This window comes from Bombus vancouverensis, chromosome 8 (genome assembly GCF_051014615.1).
Source record: "Bombus vancouverensis nearcticus chromosome 8, iyBomVanc1_principal, whole genome shotgun sequence".
NCBI classification, from domain to species: Eukaryota; Metazoa; Arthropoda; class Insecta; order Hymenoptera; family Apidae; genus Bombus; species Bombus vancouverensis.
Genome location: NC_134918.1, coordinates 7,089,204 through 7,107,079, shown reverse-complemented (window position 1 = coordinate 7,107,079; position 17,876 = coordinate 7,089,204). Strand labels below are relative to the sequence as shown.

At 38.3% G+C, this 17,876-nt stretch overlaps 1 protein-coding gene across 1 annotated transcript in view; it reads left to right on the top strand.

The window, feature by feature from the left end:
• Positions 1 to 476: 476 nt before the first annotated feature.
• The window catches only part of tna (Zinc finger MIZ domain-containing protein tonalli), a 28,240-nt gene continuing 10,840 nt past the window's right edge, over positions 477 to 17,876 (top strand). The window contains exon 1 of the mRNA XM_033347978.2: positions 477 to 1,944. The gene's annotated coding sequence lies outside the window, so the exon portion shown is untranslated. The remainder of the gene's footprint in view (positions 1,945 to 17,876) is intronic.

The window sequence follows — 17,876 nt, the reverse complement described above, 5'->3', positions numbered from 1 at the left end:
GGACAGACGTACTTCGTTTCTCGGATCGAGCAGTATGTACGAGGACGAGAGAAGAGGACGGTGGTGATGTTACAGGGGGACCTTTCCCTCTACCGCGTGGCTCCACCCACACGCCGCCACCGCCGCCGTCGAGGCGCACAATCTGGCAACAGTGGCTCGCTATAACCGATATTGTGGCCGTGGATTGAATGGAGGGGAACTAGCTCAGGTCAAACCTCCCCACCGGCACGACAACCCTCGGTTGGTGGAGCGACCCCTCGCCACTGTTCACTCTCCGTCGTTTCTCACCCCACCCAACCCCTATGTATCCTTCTTTATCCCTATCCATCTGCCTCTTTCCTTCCTTCTCTTCCCCCACTCGAGTGAACCGCATCATCTCCCCTTTCCTCTTGCTTCTCTGCGCTTGTCGTTCGTAGTCTGCCGTATCCCCACTTTCTATCCATTCGACTGTCTGCGTCTTTATGGAGTGGCACACGCGTGTGCTGCAGTATTCGTGCGTCTGTGCGTTGGGTGCGAGTGTCGCCCTGCTGCTAGATGGCGTTCGTGTGCGCCTGCGCCTGTGTACGTGCGCGCGTGTAACTACTCCCACCACGTCATCCACGCTCTACCACTACCGTTAGTATCCTCATCGTAGTCATTCTAACACCAACAACCAACCAACAGCACCACCACTCTCACATTATCCTGTGTCTGCTGCTTTTGCTACTCTCTACCATCAACATCAGTTACCAACGCACACAAAGATACGTTCGCGTTTGTGTGATACAAGATCGTACGCGAATCGACGGACAGGGACACACACCGTGGATATACAGAGAGTGTATACACACAGCACGGATCCAATAGAGAGCGCGCATGAAGAGGAGCAGGGACAGACTGTACCGTTAGAGCGAAAAGGACGGACCAAAGAGAGCAAGCAAGACAGATATTGGCCCCAACAGCCTCTCACTAGACAGTATTACTTTCAACCGTTTAGCGGGGCCAATGCTACCCGGCGCGGAGTAGTCAGTCAGCCGAGCAGTCAGAGTCAGCCGTCCGCGAATACCGAGAGGACGCTCTCTCTTCGTTCACGAGTGTCGTCGTCGACGATCATCCACGCGACGATTTCTCAAATGTTTTATCATCATCATCATTGTCCTCGAAGCTTCTGCTGCTGCTGCTTCTGTCACCGCCGTCGTGATCAATGTCCTCGTCAATTCTATTAACAGTTCGTCGTCGTGTTATACCATCGTCAGTGCATCTGTGACAGACTGTGAGCCGCACGCGTGTAATACGCACAACCGGTGGATATATATCTAAAGCTTACGAAAGTGTGTGAGAGAAAAAAAAGGAGAAGTCGTGAACGAAAGAAATAAAAGAAACTTTATAACGACGAAAGAAGAAAAGAAGAATAAGGAAGAAGAATGAAAGTACATAGTTTTTGTATGCCGCAGATAGTTTGATATTCGTTTTCGACAATTACGATACGATTACATTATTAAACATAAACGTGATTGAAAACGACTCAAAGAGACAAAGTTGTTTGATAAAGTTGTTGCCGCTGGAGTCGCAAGGACACAACACCGGTGTCGGCCACGAGCAGTGGAGTTTTACCCTCTCTCACGACACATCCGAGTCGCACGCGCGTGCAACACTCTCTGGTGGGTTCCGCACGTCCAGCCTGAGTCGCGCGGACCGCGTTCTCGCTTGTTTTGTCGTTGTTATGACGAGGTGATGAATAGACGAAAGCGTTGCAGTGCCGAGCAGCGTGGTGACCGTGCTCGTCGTCGTGACGGACGATGACGATAAACGTAGACAGTTTTCGTGGACGCAGAGAAGTGTGCTCATTGGTGTGATCTAATGTTTTATTCCTTGTAATATTCCATTTGCCACAAGAAAGAATTGGATTATACCGTGAACAAGGTGTATCGACCGAGGATAATGCGCCTCTGTGTCATCCTTTAGGTAAGTGGAAGTGCATTGTTTCATTAATACACGGGTACACGGCATTCTCGCAAGTGGTCGTTGGATTCTCAGGATAACTTCAAAATTGCAGTGACACGATCCTTTTGAAATTATGAATGAAATATTTCAATATAATTATTCTGTGAAAAATTAAATTTTATCCCTCGTTCAACGAAGATTGTGCAACCGTTCGTGTAACGACCATACAATGTTGATCGTGTTAATGAAAAGTCCCTCAAGTTGTTTATTATTCTTCGTTTAATGTTTTCTTCATTAATGAAGGTTGATGTTCATTGCATAAGACAGTTCATAAAACTGAATCTTAAATAAAAAATCGACAATGGTTCGCGATCTCTTAACTCGCCACTTGCTCCTTATTACATTGCAGTAGTAGATATTCTAACTGGCAAGGCGCTTTCACAACGGGTGATTGTTCTAAAGATGTGTCATTCTCATTTCTCGAGTCGATCCCGGTTAACCGCGGGGGAAAGAGTAAGAAAATGTCGAGAGAGGGAGCGAGAGATAGAAAGGTCTGGCATAGACGGGAGACACGAAAAGAGGCAGAAAGTCACGTCCACTATAATCTTTGATTGCCTAGAGGGTTGTAACGTATTATACTCGACGTATTAACACCTTTATGTGTAGCAAAACTATACACGCCGTGAAATGATGTGCTACCGAATCGGCTTATAAACCGTTAGTGAACACACTTGAATATTTTACAACGAATGTGATTACATATTCTTATGAGAATAGATTCCGTTATACGTTACGTTTTCTAGAAGGAAATAAAAGATGTTTCAGAATGTTTCAAGAAAATAACTCTAACTGAATTTCTTTCGTTTAGTATGTGTACATATACCTATTATTGAATTATGTATTCTCAATTGGTTCGTGCGTTTTTATCGATAGGTAACGAGTTATTGAGAGAATCTACGACCACGGCAGCAGCAGCAGCAGCAGCAGTGTGTATAATCCAGAATGCGATCTTAATAATTCATTACCGAGAAAAGTTCAAATCTGTTTCGCCGTTACGTTTCTGATATTGATGTACATCCGCGAATGTTCTTGTTTCTGCTCAAATCGTGAAATGTATTATCATGAACGAGACAATGTCAACGAAAAATAAAAATATATATTATCAGTTGATCGCGTGATTCGCGAAAAAATGAACGATTTAAAGTCGAGTAAACGGACACGGCTCGGTTTCGATTGTACACTATCTCGCTTGCGATGACGATAATCGGTGGTATGACATTGTCACTGACGTTGTTATCAATCAACGTAAAGGAAAATGAAGTAAAATATAAAAATATCAATAAAAACGGAGAGATAGAGAATTGTATAGAAAGAGAGATGGTTAAAATTTGATCGAATTTTTATAATTAAATTAGATTTCTATAATTGAATGGAACGATATGCCTCGTTTCGTACTTCGTATAGTACCGTGTGTAATAGATGCGGTCTTTGGCGTGCGCCGAGATAATCTTGGCAATATTAAACGCGCAATAGGCTCCGCTATGCCCGGGCTATCTAATCATTTATCGTCAACAGTCATACGCCAAGTCACTGTACTATCAACGATAGTTTGCCGAAACTGTACTTTCATGTATATCGCGCAGAGAACGCCGCTCGCCAGCAAATATAATCGACAAAGGCATACAACAGTTCTCCGCCCGATAACCAGTCACTTCAACGGATCTAAAAACTATGTCAGGATCCCTTGACATTTATGTGCTTCGTGGCTGCAGCCTTGTGGCGCCCCGCTTTACTGCCAGCTTTATTAGTTCATTTTTCGACGTTTTTTTTCAAATAACTTCAATTTTTCTTTTTTCTTCTATCTGCTAGTTCTAAATTAACATTTTATGCTAATGAGTCAGAGTGGCAATTTAGATCGACGTATTATTGGTCACATTACTATATGAAAGTACTATCGTCCCCTGACCGTTATGGCGAGAGAAGCATACCATTGTGTCTAATATATATCGTACTCATATATAGTAATTAAAGAGATCGAACCAGATTAAATTTCATATTATTTAATAGTAGTTTCATATGACTACAATTATTTGTATTATTAAAAATTAAATGTAGGATCTTATAAAAAAGCACTTTATTGAAAAATAAGGATGCGAGTGTACCAATATTTCTTGTAGTCACAGTACTCTATCTTATTTACTAAAAATCTACTATCTTTTTTTCAACTTTACAAACTACTACGTGTATATACATCGTTGAACGCATTACATCGATACTTCGCATTGCTTCGCGTACACCTTTCATCCAGTGTCCAGCGCTACTTCTACGAACGTTGAGCTTTCACCTAACGCCATAGTGACAGAACCACTGTTACGAGCGCACACAACCAAGAGAGGGGGGTACTTATCGAATGTGCTCCGTGCACGAGTACGCGTACGTGCATCGAACACACGCGATCTTTGTCCATATGCAGAGGCGCGGTTGTTTGCTATTCTCTTTCTCTATCATTCTTTCTCTTACATTACAACGTCTCCGCAGCGTGAACACAAGAAGTCGGTTTCGTTAAAAGCCTTCTAATCTCGATACAGGCCCCGTTGCGGTGGCACAATATCAGAAATAGGTTTGTTAAAATAAGCGTACACTCGATGGCGCATACCGTGCTTCCCAGGGACGTATTACCGCGGGGGGAATCACCCGGCGGATCACTGGTGGGGATGCAGTAGGGAGAGCCATGCTCTGTGCTGCACACACTTTGCCCTTATCCACAAATAAATGAGGTCGACTCGCCGATTCATACCTCGCGCGTGAGTCTACGGATTCTTCGACCGGAGAGTGCCATTTCCTTTTTTCCTCTCCTCTCGTATCTCATTATCTTTGTCTTTCTTTTCCATTATCATTGAATTTTTCTATGTAATAATCACGTTTGGATAACATAGAAAAATGTTTTAGACAAAGAGTTGCCGTAGTTCATAGATATATGTGCACGGCTGTTAAAATTTCATAGGAAATTTCTCATGACGAAGTCGTTGCTGTCGTATTGAACTTATGGTATATTACAGCCGTTTCGACAAAGGGGGTCGCTGCTATTTACCAAATTGGCAAATATCAGCGACTCAGGAATATATCGTCATCTTTGATTGCGCACTCTTCTTGTGGAGCGAGGGTACTTATTTGTCAAGGACGACTGACAGACGCCTCGGAACTGACGAGGAATTATGTCAGAGGAGCAGCACATTATAAATTCACCTTGACGCGTTGGCACGTAGAAAATTGTGGACATATCGTAATTTTCATTCCTTCGGTAGCCTGTTTCATGAGAACCGCCGCGTCGCTCTTTAATATTCCATTTTCTCAACGAGTATCCGTAAACCGTAAAAAAAAAGAAAAAAAGAAAAGAAAAAGAGTAAGAATATCGTTGCTACATGACATAATTTATTTCGATATAAATTTCGAAATTGAAACGGTCAGGTTCTCTCGACTCGCCTCGCGAACAGTCGGAATTACTCGGAAAGTCGAAATTACCAACGGCAGGCAAGAAAAACTTTCGTCGAAAAAAGAAAAGGAACATAAGCGATCATCCTATCCTTCGAAGACGGTCGCGTACGTACTGCTTGCGCAAACGATTGGTTTACACGCGACGGAATCCGTTCGGTTGGATTATGAAACGTTTGTTTTGCCGGCGCGAAGCGGCCGTTCGTGACGCTTGCTCTCGGTCCGACGACAATGGAGCAGCCTTCGAACATTATGTCCCCGCACGCGCGCTCAAGGTGAAGCGTAATTAAATTTTCATAATTGTTCGTTGCATAATGAGCTCTCGGGACGTGTGGTGGCTTTTGACGCGCATGACGCGCGAATCAAAAAGCCTCGATGCGGCAAACGAATTCAAATCGACCGCGCTACGCCACGTACCGATCACGGTCGACATAAAATCTTCCCGGAATCCGTTATCGCTGTCGCAGACCCGCTTTTATCCAAACGATTACGCGTTGCTATGAGAGTCGATATTACGTTTCAAACAACCGAAGAATAATATTTCGTTCGATGTTTCTTTTCTTTCGGGCGATCCATTTGAAGTTTGGGTTCGTTATTTTTAAAGAAGTTATTATCTTATTTCTTAAGAACTGTTTGATTTTATAGTAGTATATACATTTGAGTGACATATCATATACGGTATATTATATGACATAATCAGAGGTTTTTGTACATTTTATGGGGAAGGTTATTTAGAAAATAGTGACTAAAATGGTAAAAATTGGCGACTAATTATAACAAATCAGCTCGATAATAGTATATGCTTCGTTTCTTTAGCTATCGGTTGTACTTACATTGCGTGCAGAAGCGCGATTGAGTGCGCATGCGCGCACAATACGTTGAAAGCGCCAGTCGCCTAATTTTGTTCCGTATACTTATGTCAAACGGCAAGCAAGAACGTCGATATTCTCAACTCTGTATAGACAAAGCTCTAACGCGCGCGCTTTGGTCACGTCAACGAAAGGAAATTATCGTTTGGCGATTATACCGTTGCTTAGTCGATATTGAACATTAAAGATGAATTCCAAGCAATTTATAGAAACGTCATACTTATACATAATCAATATTATGTATATGTATTGGAGAATTGATAGGAGGTGTAATTGCTTGATAGAAAGTTTTCTATGTTAATTCTTCTTATTATTAATTCTTATTAAGATATTTTGTATGATCTAAAAATTTATAGTATCGCTCATAGATATTTTAATTATATGCTATTAAGCTTCTTTTAATTAAGGTGATATAAATAGGAAAATTATTTTATAGAATGAAAATTAAAAGATTTCGATAAATATTAATAAAAAAGCAACAAAATATAAGCAGTTCAATGGCACAAAAGAGATATGTTAATTATTTAGAATTAATGGCATGCAGCAGGTTAGCAAGATCGCATCCTATCTTATCCACGTAAGCAGTAAACTATCAGTTGTAATTCAAGTTGTACACGTTAATTCTTTGTTCCTGTGAGTCCAGATATAAAAGATCGCAATTGAAAGACACTCGCCGCGAGAAATATAATTCACAACCTGTTCCTTCATGGTCCGGTGATAACCATAAAAACATTATCGAATTTCCTCTGAAAAGATTAATTATCACCATCGTGACAATAACGCGTTTCGTGATTTATTACAATGTTTAAAAGCGTGTTAAGCGCGTTAAAGAGGGGGAAAGTAATTGTGTCAGCGCAGTGACGAAAAGTCCATATCGGACAGAAAGATCGGTTAATAAAATAACTGCAATTGCAAACGGGGTGCGTTGATTGGCCGGAAACGATTGCACGTGGCAAGGCCGCGACTCACCTTATCCAGGAAGACACACTGATATCAGTTGTCATAACTTCAGTTGTTTATTTTTTTCTAGTTATTACTTATCATAGGTGACTCGCGCGTCAATCGACGCGTGACTCGCAGTTTGAAATATGTATATGAATAATTAAATACGTATCACATAATAACAAAAATATATCATTACATTTAGAAAAATAGCATACAAATAAAATATGTGAGTGGTTAATTAATCTTAACTTAAAAATAAATAACTTTTTTACTTAATTATTTTTTATATATAATTTTAAAATGTGAAAAGAGGTTAGAAAATAAAAAATGTTTATATATATCCTACTATCGTGTAAGATTTCAACAAATTTAAATACCAAAAAAGGAAATAGGATGATTAGATTGGAAATATTCATTGAGTTTCAGAATTCTTTGTTGGTTAACTTGCTGATGGGGCTGGTATCTTTATTTAACGCGTCGTATTAATCATTTTCCTTGTACGTCGCGGTGTATGTTTCGAAGGTTTTATCTGGAAGAAAAGTTTAAGAAAGTAGAAGACTTTGTAATCCCGAATAATTAATGCAAAGAGCAGGTGGGAATGTAGTATCTTTCGTGATATATATTTAAGCGTCCGTTTCCGCGCACGTGCGAACACACGCGTGATTATTTGAAATTAACGAGCGTCTCACTGTAAATGGAGTACGTGTCGTGCACGTAAGATCGTATCAAATGATGCCATCGTTGCTTTAAATACATTAGTCTTAACTTTGATGTCTTTGTTTGGCAATAAAGAGCTTTTAAAAAAAGAAGTAATACTCGGACAACATTCAACTGCAGAAGAATTTCACTGCTAACTTAATTCACACGGAATAGGGATCTTGTTTCTTGCTAATGTATTAATAGAAATGTATCTTGATTTAGAGCTCCTACAAAGGGAATTAAGTATCACGACTCGTATGGCTTTACGAGGCATGACTGAGATGTTCCTTGAGCGTGTTCCCGTGAAAAATATTTCCTAGACGATCTTCGTCATCAATGCATTCCAGTTTAACCCTGACATACATCAAGATACTAGGCACCGGTATAAACTATATTAAAGTTTTCCACGAGAATTGCGTTCATTCGTTTTGCCTCAGTCGACGTTAAGCGACCGATGTTATTTTGGTGCTTCGAGTTAACTTATAGGCACGTGTTATATTCTCTCCACTTCCTTATTTCCAAGCCCCTATATATACATGCATATACATATATCTATATGCGTGTCAAACTATAAACGGGCTCTAAAGAAAGTATGTCTTTCAACTTCGTACATACATTACAGTTCGAAACAATTGTCTCGATTTCTCCGGTAATAAGGTGATTTCCAACGTGCCTTTCTAATTTCTAGTAAATTTCTTCCTCGTTCGAGCCCTTGCAGTCGTTCGTTTGTTCGTTCGTTCGTTTCAACAGCACAGATGAATCGCTTTCTTGCCCTTCGATTATTCTCCACTGTCTATTATAAAAAATATTTCTATAATTTATATAATAAATTTACGTAACGTTTGTGCAACAAACTATGATCTAATTTGTGGTTTTCAGTTTTCTTACTTTCAATTCTCCGACCTACCTTCGACCATATTAAAGATTTCTACTAGAAATCTACTTTTGAACAAAACTTTATTACCCGTGATCTAATTGAGACATGTGAAACTTACAGTTCTTTGCATCTAAAAAAGAAAAGGAAAAGAACATAATCGTTACACTACAATTCGAGATATGTTAACGCCATTCGATGATCGAACCAATTAATGCAATCTTAAGTCTGTTTTCACACGAAACTACTATCCTTTCGTTGCTCTTAAAAGTATGGTACGAAAGCCCCGTTGTTCTCGTACGTGGGAGAGAGAGCTAACAGCGAATTGTTGTCGTCCGGCGTTCCCTTTATCTCATCGTACAGGATACATTGCTGTAACACGCTGCACCGGATCGAGTGATATTTATGTAACGGTCAAAGGGGTTAAGTGTTCTGGGAAAGTTTCCAAAGCAACGATTGGCCGGCGGCTTCCGTGATTTCGTCATCCGCCAATCAACGCCCCGAAACAACTTTCTCCGAATCCTGACAGTTCATGGGCCTTCCTGCGCGTGGCCACGCGCGCCTGTGCTCGCGCCTCTATTTGCAGAAATGCATCCTCCAGGAGAGGATTTATCGCACGTCAAAAAGCGGCCTGACGTAAGGCGTGTAACAATTCGCCGATACAAAGGCCGATTTCAACATAGAAAGCATCACGCGAAGGAATCGCGCGCGCGTAATACCGTAAATGGAGAGTCGCGCTCGGTATGTAAAGGTTGGCAGCACTTTTAGGGAGTTCCATTTGAAATATCGTACGCGGGACGATCCACTTTTCTTTTCATCAAATTCTTAACTTTCGCGTCACGTTTGCATCGAGACAGATAGTAGATAGAAAGATTAATAGAAAATATAATTGTAGAAATTTAAATTACTGTAAATTTTAATTAATAGATAATTAGATTGATTTGCGAGAAAATACATAAATTGATTTGGCGGAGCAGCGGTTCAATACATATAAGTTCCGGTTAACAACGAATGGGATGAACGGAACAGTCTGACCTTCGGCCACGAAGGGTTAATACAATCAATCTGAAAACCATTTTAATTGAGTAATTTGATGTACAGTCGAAGGGGAGACGATTTTTGACGGATTCAATTAGTCGAGATGCGCTCCAGAGTGTCGCCGCTTTTTATCTCAGGGGCTTAAGTCGCACTTTATGTTGATACGAGTATATACATATATTTTATTTACACAATTCAAAAGAATGTTTCGTTTCAGTTGGAATCGATGTACATATACTCAGGAGAACAAAAGATGAATATTTGAAGCTGCGGATATTACGCCACCACTGAATCACTGATAAATTACTTCCGTCATATTTCGAGATATTCGGAAGCACGCGTGATGTAACTTATAGAGATGTAGTTGCCCTCGTAAGTTTAAAATTTAATGAATAGCTTTTATTAAAGCGGAGATAATACGTTTTCGACGAAAACTTATCTATCCTTTCTCAGATCTTTATTTTTAAAAAAATTTCGCTCATTATAACGAATAGGAATATCTTTAGTAATAAACTTTTTTATCTCGTTATATTTTGAAAAATCGATATCTGAAACGAGTAAAAATTTAATAAATTCGATTTAGTATATGTATATTAATAATGTAAAGTATTCCTTCCGCGTTTCAGTTGACACAAAAATAAAGCATGGAAACGCGTTTTCTCGACGCTACGGACACGTTCAAAAATTGTTAACGTGTCAAAGCTTTCGTAATCATTCAACGAATTGCAATATCCAGGAATCTTCCCCACCCTTCCAATAACAGTCTGATAAAGAATTCGTTGGTTTCTTTTACAAGTACTGTCACGTTTTAATCGATACGGTCACCTATCTTAAAATATACTCAACATATGTTCAAAATCTTACTAATTTTTTATTCTAAAAAATATTAACTTTCATACTAAGAACCTACGATAGAAAAAATAAAAAAAAGTACATTCTCTTTAAAAATGTAAAAATAAACAGTATAAGGAAGGAAAAATATTTAAAAAAAGGATTAGGACTCAAAAATGTTGCGCTAACGTTCTGCGGTGAAGTTTAAACGTAACATGGTATCCCTCATGGAACTGTAACGTGACACCAATAGCTGAGGTTTGTTACAAAACTCTTTTGCGACGCTTCCCATTTATGCACCGTCACGTATATTATAGATCGTAATTATTAAATCGTCGTAGTATTGTTCCAGAATTGAACTGTGATCCTTACATAATGACAATACGAGACATATCATCCAGTTGCATAATCTGTTTTGTTCTTACGTTATACCCGCCGTGAATATTTTAACTAGGAACTGTTTTACTACGGGCGTTTTGCAGAAATACGAAGACCTTGAAAATTTCGCAAACATCTCACATTAACAAAAAAGTAAAGGATCCTCATAAAACATTATTTTTCTAAGAAAAAGAAATTGAAATAAAATTGTATGTCTTACAATGTGTTTTTTAATGCTTTAATGCTTTAAAGAGTCTATTGTAGTGGAACGCCTATTTAATTTTCTTACATAAATATCTATACTACTTATTATCTATAAAAATATATATTGGGAATTATTTTTCAAGAGATTGAAGGATAATTTGTAAGTAAAATTCTCAACAAATGAAAATGAAAGACAAATATGCGTATTTAGTCAACGAGTATAGTACATATATTTAACCAGCCTGATTTTTTACTTGGGCGAGAGCTAATGGTGCATTCGTGGAATGCACGCTCAATAATTTCGCAGAGTAAAAGCAAGATTTCTCTTCTGCTTGCGTTTGCTCTTATTATCGGCCGCCATTGTAAACGCGTTGGCGAACAGTTCTTTGTGTCTTTGTGTGTGCACGACTTTCCCGTGTTCGCATCAAACGGAAATCCTCTGCGGTTGAATCTTACAGTTTTCGGCTTCTTTGTAACTGACGGCAGATGTTATTTCCGTTTATTTTCCGTTTATACACGCATATACAGGTTCCTTGCATCGCGCACATGTTTCCAATGATTTCGAACGTGTCGGAAGCAATCAAGGAAAAATGGCGGAAGAGAAAAAGAATCCTTGACCCTCTTCGAATGAATTACGAGCCAGTTTGAGCTATATGGAGCGTTATTATCAACTTTTCAATCGGGATCGAGCGGTAAATATATTATGGCAACCCTGCTGGTTATCCCTTTACGACCAGAGTTATAGTCAATATTTTGTATCATAGCTGTCAAACGTATCTTATAATTCAATCGTATTTCCATAAAAAAAACATTGTTAATGCTGGATTTTACATTACGACTGATAATGCATGACGTAGGAAAGGTTAGAGAAAATTATAAAATGTTAAATATTTGATATAAAACAGGGAATAATTAATAATTATTACAAGAACCGTACATATAGTAACATTGATATTTTGTTAGAAAAAAAATTTTAATTTGTCTATGGTAGTTTCTTAAATAGTGTATGAATATTTAACTCCTACGTTTTTTGTATTTCGTTAACTAATATAGTTCACTTAGGTTTCAATTTGTATACTTAATTATGATAATGTAGGAAAATGAATGGTACAAAAATAGATTATGAGTGAAAAATGATAACCCTTGATATCACTAGAAACTTCGATCGTAAACGCGATGGGTATCGATCCGAAGATTTCACGCATACTAATCGATCGATTATGTCATTTCTTCGCTCGAACTAATATTTCTGTTCACATCTATCGAAAGAAACGCGGCGATTAAAGATCAGAACGACGACGCACCAGCAGGATACGTGATGGAAACGATAAATTAATCATAGGGTGGCGAGGTGCACAGCGGCTGTCCTCAAATGAATAGCACGCGCAGTAAACTGTGCGCACGTGCTCGCCTCAAGTTGCAAATCGACGCAAAACTTTGCCGATGGAGAGAAACCTCGTCAAGCTCTCTCTAAGACGTTTAAAACGTTTTCTGTCGTTCGACCTTTTCTCGAGGCACTGTGAAAAATCTATTCCATCGAAATGCCACGAGCATTTGTTGCGAATGACAGAATCTTCTCATAGACAGCCTAGCAGATGAGAAATCCTCTCTCGGCCGGTCGATGAGCCCGGTGAACAACTACGTGCCGTAGGCACGTTTACTGCAAGCTGATATTGTTATTTCACAAATCATTCTAGCTATCGTTGCTGCTGCATATGCGATTCTCATTAAACTCTTGTAATTTGTCCGAAATTCTCAGAAATAAACGAAAGACGTAACCTTTTTCATATTTCATCTTCTTTTTTGTGCGTCTGAGGTTTCAGCATTGCATCGATAAGTCGTCACGCAATCCTAAGAATTTTTTTAAGTTTTCTTCCCCATTGCATAATTAATGATGTAATGTGTTCGTTTCCATCTTTTCTTGTTTTCTCTTTAGTTACTACAAACTAAAAAAAGAAAAAAAAAGAAAATAAAAATCAATATGATAATGAGATCGAAATATCATGATAGCCAGTAAGAATAAAAAGAATACGCAAAAGTTTCGAAAAAAGAGACGCCGCGACGCGGAGGTGTTATTATTTCTCCTATAGATACGATTCGAATTGCATAATTAGTATTTGCACGATAAATATACCGGAATGGAGGACAAAGACGTTTAGAGTGCAGGTATTTTACGAAGTATGCTAAGTGAAGGAGCTAAGTGAACGAAGTATGATTCGCTGTAGAAAACTGGTCTCTATATTCGTAATTCATTTTGTGTATTGAATAATTCTAAATATAAAGAAGCATACAACTTTCATTTTTTCTCTAATTACATTCAAACATATAATGCATCATTTGCATGTCACTAATGTTTCACTTTTTCCCACTATGAGCTTCTTGCACGTCGTGACTAATTTCAGTCGATATTGTTGTACGACAGAAGATAACAACATTTACGATAGTAACGCGAGTTTTCATTAGGTGACGGATACGTGTCAAATCTGATATGAAATTTAGTTTCCTTCTCGCAACCTCGATTTTTCTATAATTTACCATCTGCGATGCTTTCTATTCTACGCTGCATGATTCTTACTAAAATTATTCATAAATCAATTCAGTTATTATAATTCCATTTCCTACAATTCTTATAACCTGTACTATGGTATAACCTTCAACAACAAAGACTCGTAAATATCAGAATGACTTTTACGAGTGTAATCAGAATAATTTCTGTCTCTATCCGGCGAACAAAAGACGCGAGGTTTTCCGCGAAAATGCTTTTGTCTCCGCGATTCACACCGAAAATAACGATACGCGATGCAACGGACGAGATCAAAGCCCTCTGTGCGTCCCTCCTTTCTGTCCTCCCTCATCTCGACCCACTGTCACCATACGAGACTTCTCTCCACATAGGAGAAAGAGGGAGAAAAAAAGAAGGAATTCCTCCCACGATTCTCCGAGCGAGTCGACCTCGGACACACGCTCTTGTTTACGTGTCGCAGGCTTGGCACGGCGGTCTGAACGCTCTCGAGACTCTCGAATCCTTGTTCCCATCCTCCTTCTCTCTACTTGTGTCCTGATTTTAGTGAAGTGTTGCGATCGGCATCCGGCGTATTCGTTTTTTGTCCTCCTTACTCCCGCGCACGCGCGTTCGCTGGTCTCTTTGTCATTCGCCTTAAAGGTGCGTTTAGACTGGTTCAACGGGCGCGATACGTGATCTGATAGGCTAGTTCTATGCGCTCTTGTCGGGCGAAACTTTCTTTTTGTACATGAAACTTTCATTCGATACATGCTGGTGATATCCATGACGATTAATCGCGATTGCTCGTTTAACATTTCATTCGATATAGGGATTTTGATGCTTTAAGAGTTTGGAAAAACGTCATTGGAATTGCATTCTAAAGGGAATTTTTAATGATCTATATTGTACAGCAGATCTTAGGTATTAAATATGAGAATGTAGAATAAAAATTTGTATCGTCCATCGCAAAATTTTGTTGAAGTGGTTGATATCATGAAAATTAAATTTCTTATTTTCATTCAAATTACGTCATATTGAAGTTATGTATTCTAAAGTTATGTTATTCTAAAGTCACTTAGTGAAATTAAAAAAATAGTTTTTTTTTTTTAATTAATGAGGAATTAATGTAGCAAAAATGCGATTTCTTATGACGCTAAAATGCTTATGATGGCATAGATCAACAAGTTCGAAGAAGATGTAGTTTTTTTGACGTTGTCCTTTTAAGTCATGCATCTATCTAAGTTCTTTTTTCATTTTCTTATAAATTTCTTGGGGAACCATTAAGTTTTAAATTCGTCCATTTACCAGTTATTTTAGACACATCAACGTATAATTATAAATAAAGATCGTCGTAAACGATAACGATGATCGAAACTGGATTTATTAAGGCGAGATTCATATACGAGTTCACGGGTGTACCAAGTGAGGAGAACGTGGCTATTATATGTCGACGCGCGACGACCGTGAGAGGCCCATTTTATCTCGTACAAGGATTCCTCGCTCGATATTATTCGCCTCCACCTCGATACGCATCGCCAGTATTAGTCGCCTCCTCGGTTTCTGTAAATGGGGAAACAGCCTTTAGGCCAGTCCCCATGAATATGCGAACGATTTCGAAATAATGGTTAGTTATTTTACACTAGAACGATATAGTATAAAAAATTATTTAAAAAGATAAGATGATTTCTATAAGATATTAAATTGGTATCTTGAGTAAGAATTTATACATAATTAATATCATATTTAAAATTATAATATTATGGAAAGTTTTAAGAAGGATACTTTGGATTTGATATTCAAAAATATTGATTTGTCTTGGTCTAAATTGAAAGATAATTAAATTTTTGTAGAATGAAACACTATTTCGTCCTTAGTTCCAAGAATAATAGTATTACTTTTTAATCCCCTTTAGCCTTTTCGTATTATATAGATATTTTTTTAGAGACTGCTTCTGCATTTCTAAAAGCGGCATTGACCCACTTACAACATTTTTTTTAAATTACATTGTATTAAGAACACTGGTACACCTCTTATTGCTAAATTTTTATATTTCCAACGACCTTAGAAGAACACAGTTATCAGCAAAATACAGTAAAATACCATAAATTGTAGTACAAACATATTTAATAAAACAATTCGAAAAGACATTCTCTCTCTCCCTCTTTCTGTTCAAAAGATATGGATAAAGGTATCTAAATAAAATATTTTCCTGGCCAAAATTTTGAATTAATTAATAATAAACGTTATACGTTAATAATACGTTAATAATACGTTAATAATAAACGTGCATTAATAAACGGTGATTTAATACGCTTCGTATTCGATTTCCCGCTAGGCGTTGCACTCGCACCCGTCTGGACTTCTCGTTTTCGCCATGTTACATCCTCTTTTAAACACGCCATCTAACGAATCACGGACGCTCTGTCGGTTCTTTCTTCCTTTCTTTCTCTCACGCCAGCCGCGCAAGCTGTATATAGGGGCTTTTGTTGCATGCCGAGTGGGCTCTAGTTGACGAAATATTGACATCCGAGAATAGAAACCCGTTGCAGGCTTTACAGAGGGGCCCACCCCGCCCCGATTGCCGTTCAACTGGGAAGACAGAAGGGGCAAAGGAATATACGGTCAGGATAAGGGAGAACAGAGAGCGTCGAAGGGAAAAGGCATCCGTTCGATGGGTTTCCCTCTCTTTCGCCCTCTGTCTTTTTCTTGCGCACCCTTTTACCGTCTCTCCCTCTCATTCTTTCTCCCTCATTTTTTTCTCCGAGTTGCATTCAGCACAAATTTAAAGGGGGTGGGACTTGGATGACGTCAACCTTCAAAATGCTCCCTGTACGTGCTATATCTGGACGTAAGTACGTTACGGGTACATGTACATACAGGGTGTCTTGGAAATCTAATACAACATAATAACGCACGGTGAACAAAGAAAAAGATTCAAGGAGTAGTAGTACTCACGATCGTAATGCGTTAATGGTATTGCCTGTTTATCACGAAGATGTGTTCCTTAAGGAATTCACTCTTGGCTGTTGTACTGATGTAGATTCTGCGACAGTGTTAATTATAATCGACTACATGCGCGTTATGTATTTACACTGGTATATTGAACTACGTTCAACAGAATTTTGCAACTTGTGGAAAGATTTGGACCGTTACTCCTAGAATAATATGGGAATGTTTAGCTTAGAAATGAAACATACGTTATAGTCATGACATTCTTAATTTACGCATGTTATTTGTTATTAATGCATTACGCGATAAAACAAGAAATCTGACAGTTTTGACAATTGTTTTCTACGATACGTGAAGACGTAAAAAAGTTAGAAAGGAAGTTCAGTTTTTAGTAATGTTTTTAGCAGAGTAGAACACTCATCATAAAAAAATATTAGAACGATATTAATATTCTGACGACTCGATACAACTGTTTCATGTAATAACAATCTTTTTGTTTTGACAATGTCCTTCAATAAGTTCTTTCTTCTTTCTTTTTTTCTTTTTTTCTTTTTTTTATGAACAATGAACACCCCAATATACTAACACATATGTATAATGCATGTATACACATAAACGATACTATAGGTTCCTCTACTGGCGGCGTATTGAATTCGACCGAGAGGCTATTATTCGAAATTTGTTTTTGTTCGATGTGCCATAATCGTGTCTGGAGGACACCGTACACGGGGAGAACACTCTTTTTCGTTTTAGTTGGCGAGAGGAGGCGCCCCTCTTCCGTTGACTTTGAAAACCACTGGGGTTAAGTGAGCGCGAAAAAAATTATTTAGCAAATGATTAACGAGATATTTATAACGCCTTTTTTTATTCTAGTTCTTTTAACATTGGAGGACGTTCCTTTCGTTTACCGATTATAATGTTTTTATTCGGTGCAACATTCGTAATAATACTCTGTCGTGTTAAACAATGGTGTAACCTTCTTAAGTTTAAATGCCTTTAAATTTATATATCTGAAAATATAAAGATTTCGAACAGTAAAATATTTTTAGCATATCTATGAGTTTTAAATAATCTTCAACAGACTTTCAATAAACATTGTTATAGAAAGGTAAAATTATATTATTGTGTCACTTTAAAGATAAGAAAATGGCAGATATTATTTCTATAATTT